At 38.8% G+C, this 8,053-nt stretch overlaps 1 pseudogene; it reads left to right on the top strand.

The window, feature by feature from the left end:
- Positions 1–6,193: 6,193 nt before the first annotated feature.
- On the top strand, positions 6,194–7,587 carry LOC125097236 (elongation factor 1-alpha 1-like; annotated as a pseudogene).
- The last annotated feature ends 466 nt before the right edge of the window (positions 7,588–8,053 follow it).

Here is an 8,053-nt window from a genome sequence, read left to right as displayed (position 1 = left end):
ATGACCTGATAGAGGAGCTAGCTAGTCATATAGCAATATATAAATGTATCAAATCAACATGCTCTACGCTTAAATCTTATACAATGTAATATGTCAATTATATCTCAATTTTTTAATTTTTATTTTTTTGAAGATTTTATATTTATTTATTTGAAAGACAGAGATCACAAGTAGGCAGAGAGGCAGGCAGAGAGAGAGGAGGAAGCAGGCTCCCCACAGAGCAGAGAGCCTGATGCGGGGCTCGATCCCAGGACCCTGAGATCATGACCTGAGCCGAAGGCAGAGGCTTTAACCCACTGAGCCACCCAGGCACCCCAATTATATCTCAATTAAAAAAAGAAGAAGAAAGAAATTTAAGTTAGTGGGAGGATTATTGGAGCTGACCTTTTCTTGGCCACAATATTTCAGCCTGAGATGACTTTAACCAGTGAAAGTTGAGAGGGAGAAGGAACTTCTTGAATAGTATTTCAATATGTAATCAATATAAAAAATTATGAATAAGATCTTGCCAGAGATTGTGTGTGTCCTTCCAAACTTTATATACTGAAACCTCTGTAAGAATATTTGGAGGTAGGACTTTTTGGGAGGTGATTAGGTCATGAGGATGAAACACTCGTGAGTAGGATTGGAGCCTTTATAAGAGAGACCCTGAAATTCTCCCTGTCCCCGCTGCCATGTGAGGGCAGAGCAAGAAGACAGCCAGTCTATGCACAGGATGCAGGCTCTCACCGGCTCAGTTCCCATGAGCCACGTTTCAAGTGCAAAGCAGACATGCGGAGTTAACACCTATCGTACTGATCGTCACAGCTCCATAAAGTGTCCTTGTCTTTGTGTTGTCTCAAAAAGATAATTTGAAATCTGGCAGTCATAACTCAGGGAATTAGAGGGTATAGAGAAACAAATAACAATGTGTTTCCATGCATGCCAGCATTTCTTTTCTCTATATATTTGCTTCTCTGGCTCTTCCCTTTCTCGTCTTAGGCAGAAAATTACATCCACCTCATTTGGGACCAGTCTTCCTTATTTATCTGTTTGCACCCCTCCCTGTGGTATTTTCCACATCACCCCATGCCCGGCCCACTAATAACAACTTGTTTGAGCATGACTATTTAATGTTGAACTACAACAATAATTATGATTTCTTTTGTTCAGTCATGATCCTAAAATGCTGAAGAGTTGGCATTAATACTTATATTCTCCAGATATTCCCAGAGGCAACTGTACTTTGTAATTTGATGTGAAGTGCAGGTGTTAGAAATAAAAGTGGGCCTGAAAACAGAGCTGCTGGGTACCACTGTTACTTTGTATCCTTCTTCTGGTTTGAAATGTGATGCTTTGATGGAACTACTGTAGGTACCAGCCTGACAGATCTCCCTGTAGGCACATTTGATGGATAAAAAGTCTCAGGCGGGGATGCCTGGGTGGCTCAGTTGGTTAAGCGACTGCCTTCGGCTCGGGTCGTGGTCCCAGCATCCTGGGATCGAGTCCCATATCAGGTTCCTTGCTTGGCAGGGAGCCTGCTTCTCCCTCTGTCTCTGCCTGCCTCTCTGCCTACTTGTGATCTCTCTCTCTCTGACAAATAAATAAATAAAATCTCTAAAAAAAAAAAGTCTCAGGCAAAGAGGAAAGATTAATTAGCTCATCCGACGTCACTTAATAAGACAGTAGCAGAGACAATAGCAGAGATATATACCCAGAAATATGAATTTGTGGGAATTTACACAGAGCACTTGGCAACTTAATTTTCCTTGATGAGAACCATAACTATAGTATAAAGAACAGTAACTTCTGGATCCCAGCCACTCTAAATGAATTTAAACTCAGTCATGAGTGTCATGTAAATGCCTTTGTATTAATTTCATATTTGCTGTCAATCTTTCTTGCATGAAAACTGATCTGTGTCTTTATCTTGAGCTAACGGCTGTTACTTGTCATGCAATCTAACGAAAATGGGTTTGTTGCTTAGTTCCCCAAAAGGACCTCGCATTTCTACTTCATATGAAAATATTTATCTTCAAAACCTTATGAGAACTTATATCAAAGAGTTCATAAAAATCTACCCATTCGTTACCAGTTACATAGAGTTCAACTGCATATTTGAAGCCAGAAAGATGGCAGTTTGACATGTAAATTTGAGGATAGAGCAGATAATGTATATTATAAATAAGTATTACATGAGAAGATAATGTAAGTATTAGTCACCAAATTATAACACTAAAGTTCCTAAAGTTTGAAGTGTGAGGGAGAGACGAAAGTAACCTGAGCTAGTGATAATAGTGACACAGTACCTGAAAATATAAGTTGTCTCAGCATAGTCTTGGTTTATTGCTTTATTTTATTTATATTCCACGATGGACTAAATATTCTCCTCAGCTTGACTACATTTTAGACAGATTTCTTCCTGATTATAGGCCTCAACCTCTATTTTCTTAGAACATTTACTTTAGAAAACTTGCATCATTCTTTTTCTGCCTCCTTGAGATGTAATTATGTATATATAATGTTTTATATATGATATTATATATACAGTTTTAAAAAATATATGGGGGCACCTGGGTGGCTCAGTGGGTTAAAGCCTCTGCCTTCGGCTCAGGTCACAATCCCACCCCGGGATCGAGAGTCGAGAGTCGGGCTTTCTGCTCAGCAGGGAGCCTGCTTCCTCCTCTCTCCCTGCCTGCCTCTCTGCCTACTTGTGATCTCTGTCTGTCAAATAAATAAATAAAATCTTTAAAAAATAATAAAAAATAAAAAATATGTGGTTTGGTCACCAGTTAGACCCCAAAACCTGACCTCTACTGCCCACCTGCTTAAAGTCACTGACCTCTGTCCCACATTCTTCCTTAAGTGCTTCTTTCCAGTGCATCTCTTCACACAGGCAAATGGAAACTAAAACCACCCTTCAGGTGATAGCCACTACCCTATCATGACCTCCCACCAGCCCAAGCCAGTTTGTTTGTAACCCTTAACTCACACCTGCGCAGATGGACCAAGAAGTGACCTCTAGAATGACCGACAACTACCTTTACCTCATTGTAATACTAAAATTTCTACCCAAAGAGCACAATCTCATTTACATAACATGCAATGTATGTTGAGGCGTGTTTCCTTAAGGAATGTGTGCACCCATATGCCCACCTCTACATACGATGACAAGACTTCCCTCTCTAAACATTCATTCTAACCCTAAATAAAAGGAACCCATTCACCCTTGCTCAGGGAGTCATGGGTCTGGAAGTTATTCCCAGTGATCTCCTTATTTGCTGCAAATAAAGTTTACTTTGTGTGACAACTCTACCTGCTGTATGGGGGACTCACCAGTGAATGCACTCGTGTTGTTTCAGTTACAGTTTTAGGTAGATATAATTTCAGATATGTATATAGTTTTTGGGTATATATATAATTTTAGGTATTACATAATTTTAGATATATTATTTTAGGGATGCATTTAAAAGCAATAATCATAAGGTTTATGAATAAGGACATTTAAAAACAATATTATTTATTTTTTAAAAAGATTTTGTTTATTGATTTGACAGAGAGAGAGTAGCAAAGGAAGAGGGAGAAACAGACTCCCCACTGAGCAGGAAGCCTGATGCCAAATTCCATCCAAGGACTCCAGGATCATGACCAGAGCCAAAGGCAGATGCTTAACTGACTGAGCTACCCAGGCTTCCGAAAAAACTATACTATTTAGAATAATAAAACATTTACAACAATTAGAAGTTTCAATAAGAAATCACAATATGGAATAGTATAGAAACCTTAAATTCATGATTTGAGACTTACTGGTTTTATTTTTATGTATTTTTTTAAAGATTTTATTTCTTTATTTGACAGAGAGAGAGAGCACAAGCAGGGAGAGCAGCAGGAAGAGGGAGAGGGAGAAGCAGGCTCCCTGCTCATGGGGTTCCTACCCAGGACCCTGGAATCATGGCCTGAGCTGAAGGCAGGTGCTTAACCCACTGAGCCACCTAGGTGCCCCAAGACTTATTGTTTTTAACATGCAAATGCTCATGTTGTATTTGCAGTTTAAAGACTATAGTACAGGCAAGCCTGGTGGCTCAGTTGGTTAGACAGCTACCTTGGGCTCAGGTAATGGTCAGTCCTGGGTTGAGCCCCACATAGGGCTCCCCAACCTTCGGGGACCTTCTCCCCCTGCCTGACGCTCTCCTGTTTCTTCTTGCTCTGTCAAATAAATAAATAAAAGCTTTAAAACAAAATTTTTTAAAGTACATATATGATTATTCCATTTTTAATTTGAATGCATTTATATAGAATATAATTTTGAATACATTTGTATATAATAAAATCCAAACTTTAAAATAGTAATTGCTTGGGGAGCCTGGGTGGCTCAGTGGGTTAAGCCGCTGCCTTCAGCTCAGGTCATGATCTCAAGATCCTGGGATCGAGTCCCGCATCGGGCTCTCTGCTCAGCAGGGAGCCTGCTTCCCTCTCTCTCTCTCTCTCTCTCTGCTTCTCTGTCCACTTGTTATCTCTCTCTGTCAAATAAATAAATAAAATCTTTAAAAAAATAAAAATAAAAAAATAAAATAAAATAGTAATTGCTGGATTTGAGCAACTTTAATTTTCTTCTTTAAAAATACTCACTTAACTTCTCCGCAATTGACAAATATGGTAAAAAAAAAAAAGAACTTATTACAGTATTTTCCTTAAATTAAAAAAGATATTGAAATTTGCTTGCATGAATTTATGATTTTTTTATAAACTCAGGTCGAAATTCACTGAATAGATGGTCTTAGGGAAAATTGACTTGTGCATATTTCATTATTCACACAGCTGTCTTAATTACTTACGTAAATCTGAAACAGTGAAGTTTTTTTTTCCCATCATACACCCTTCAGCTATTTTTTTAACTTCTTTATCTTTTATGCCTTATGATCAACTGAAGTTAAAAGAAAGTAGTTTTAATTTAGTACAAAAGCTAATTGTTCAGCACATTCCACCAGTTAGTCTTGTCTTAGGTCTGCAAGTACTTTGCCTGAAGCAATACAATTGCAGTTACTCAAAATACATAGGATTTGGAGGATGTATGTATTTTAAGACTCACTTTGCACAGGCTAGCCACTGAGTTACCTTCTATTACCAGTATGTAATGATCCCTTCATTGGGCTAAGTATTATTTTTAGCAAAGTTAGTCTTCTATAGCCTGTAGCAAGGAAGATAGAAAAAAACTGACAAAAATACTTCCCTTCCATTTTGTGACATGTGTTACTATCAGGCACTATACTAGGTAAAATATACCATCCGGAGAACACAGGAAGAACTGGGGAGAGGGTAAATTATCTTCCTTGTATATACTGCGGGAATGTGATTTCTTAGGGGGAGGAGGGTGAGGGAAAAATATACTCTGTCAGTAGTTTGTATCCAGTATTCAGAACAATTACCAGGCCATCCTTTCAGAATTAAGTAGCAAAGTTCAGGGGACTGAGCAGGTAAAATAAAAATCAATTTGAGACATTTTCCTTCTCATTTATCTGGGTCAAACTATATTTGTTTCATAGATTCAGGTTAGCTCTGATTAATATTTCTGATTTTTATGTTCTTCTGATCTCAAAATTTCTTTGGTGTGGTCTACCAATCGATTCAAATTTTTGAATGCAAAAGTTAATTTTGACAGAGAATTTGTCCATATTAGATTACTAATCTTTCTTTTAGAACTTATTTCCTAAAAGCTCTTCTTATAAAGATTTATTTATTTGAGAGAGAGAGAATGAGAGAGGACCCATGTGAGTAGGGGGAGGAGCAGAGGGAGAGAATCTTCAAGCAGACCCCCCCACACACACACCCTTGAGTGTGAAGCCTGATGTGGGTCTCCATCCCACAACCCATGAGATCATGACCTGAGCCGAAATCAAGATTAGGGCACTTAACTGACTGAGCCACCTAAGCGCCCTAAAAATCTCTTCTTATAATTATTCTAGTCTTCAATCAATCTTTATGAAAGGTATTAAGCGTAAAGTGACATAATCAGTAAATATGCTTTCCTTTTTTAGGGAAAGAAAAAAATTGCTTCAAATTTCCTGAATGTGAACAGAATGTAATATGGTATTTATGCATCTTTCATAGGAATCTCTCTATTTAAATTTTCTAAAATAACAAGATGAGCTTTTTCATAACAGGTTTGCTGCCAAAACATAGGTGTCATGAAAACCACCACTAAACCTAAACCAAAATGCGAAAGGAAAAGACTCATATCAACATTTTGGTCATTGACACGTAGATTCAGGCAAGCGTACCATTACTGGTCATGTGATCTACAAATGAGCTGGGATCAACAAAGGAACTATCAAAAAAAATTGAGGAGACTGTGGAGATGCGAAAGGGCCCCTTCAAGGATGCCAGAGTCTTTGATAAACTAAAAGCTGAATGCAAACATGGTATCACCATTGATATCTCCCTGTGGAAATTTGAGACCAATAAGTATTATGTGACCATCATGGATGCCCCAGGACGTGAGACTTCATTAAAACATGATCGCAGGCACATCGCAGGCTCATTGTGCTGTCGTGATTGTGGTTACCGGTGTGGATGCCTTTAAAGCAGGTATCTCCAAGAACGGGCAGACCCATGAGCTTGCCCTTCTGGCTTACACGCTGGGTGTGAAACAACGATTTATTGGTGTTAACAAAATGGATTCCACTGGGACACCCTACAGCCAGAAGAAACATAAGGAAATTGTTTAGGAAGTCAGCACCTACATTAAGAAAATTGGCTACAACTCTAACACAGTAGCATTTGTGCCACTTTCTGATTGTAATGGTGATAATATGTGGGAGCCAAGTGCAAACATGCCAGGGGAACCACACTGCTTGAAGCGCTGGATTGCATTCGGCCACCATTTCATCCAACTGACAAGCCCTTGTGTCTGCCCCTCCAGGATTATCTACAAAATTGGTGGTACTGGGACAGTCCCCGCAGACCCAGTGAAGATTGGTGTTCTGAAATGCAGCATGGTGGTCACCTTTGTTCCGGTCAATGTTACAACTGAAGTAAAATCTGTTGAAATGCACCATGAAATTTTGAGTGAGTTTCTTCCTGGAGACAATGTGGGCTTCAAAGTCAAGAACCTATCTGTCAGAGATGTTTGTCGTGGCAATGTGGTTGGTGACAGCAAAAATGACCCAACACACAACCAGCCAAACGAAAACCCAACAGCAAACACTTTAAAAAAAAAAAAAAAAAATGACCCAACAATGGAAGCAGCTGGTTTGATGGCTCAGGTGATTATCCTGAACCTTCCAAATCAGAGCTGGATACGCACCTGTGCTGGATTGTCATACTGCTCACATTGCTTGTGAGTTTGCCAAATTGAAGAAGATTGATCGTCATTCTGGGAAAAAGCTGGAAGGTGGCCTTAAGTCCTGAAAATGTCGCGACGCTGCCATCATTGATATGGTTTCTGGCAAGCCTTACATAGAATATATATGGACTTTCTCTCCTCTGGGCCATTTTGCTGTTCATGACATGAGAGAGACAGTCATTGTGAATGCCATCAGAGCAACAGACAAAAAGGCAGCTGGAGCAGGCAAAGTCACCAAATCTGCCCAAGAAAGTTCAGAAAGTTAAATAAATACTATCTCCAATTCTTACCACCCCAGGCTTAATCAGTGGTGGAAGAGTGGTTTCAGGACTATTTGTGTCAATTGGCTGTTTAAATTTAAGAGTAAAAGACAGGTTAATGATAACCATAGATTGTAAAACCTCAGAAGGAAAGGAGAAGGTTTTGGGGACCGTTTATTTTCGTGGGTGTGTGTGGCAGTTTTAAGTTATCAGTTTTTAAAATCAGTACTTTTTAATGGAAACAACTTAACCAAAAATCTGTTACAGAATTTTGAGATCCATTAAAACAAAAGTTTAATGAGAAAAAAAATAATAAAATGAGATTTTTATTCATTCTGTTTTAGATAACAGTCGTTTAATATTTCATGCTAGATAGTAACTTGTTTGTTTCCGGTTCCTTTTCTGGAACAGTTAATGCTCTCGGGTTTTCCCACATAGATGGGGAGCAAATGGAGCTTTAATGACTCGTTCC

The sequence above is a fragment of the Lutra lutra genome, chromosome 4 (assembly GCF_902655055.1).
Source record: "Lutra lutra chromosome 4, mLutLut1.2, whole genome shotgun sequence".
In the NCBI taxonomy this organism is placed as follows: domain Eukaryota; kingdom Metazoa; phylum Chordata; class Mammalia; order Carnivora; family Mustelidae; genus Lutra; species Lutra lutra.
This window is presented reverse-complemented; position numbering and strand designations above follow the sequence as displayed.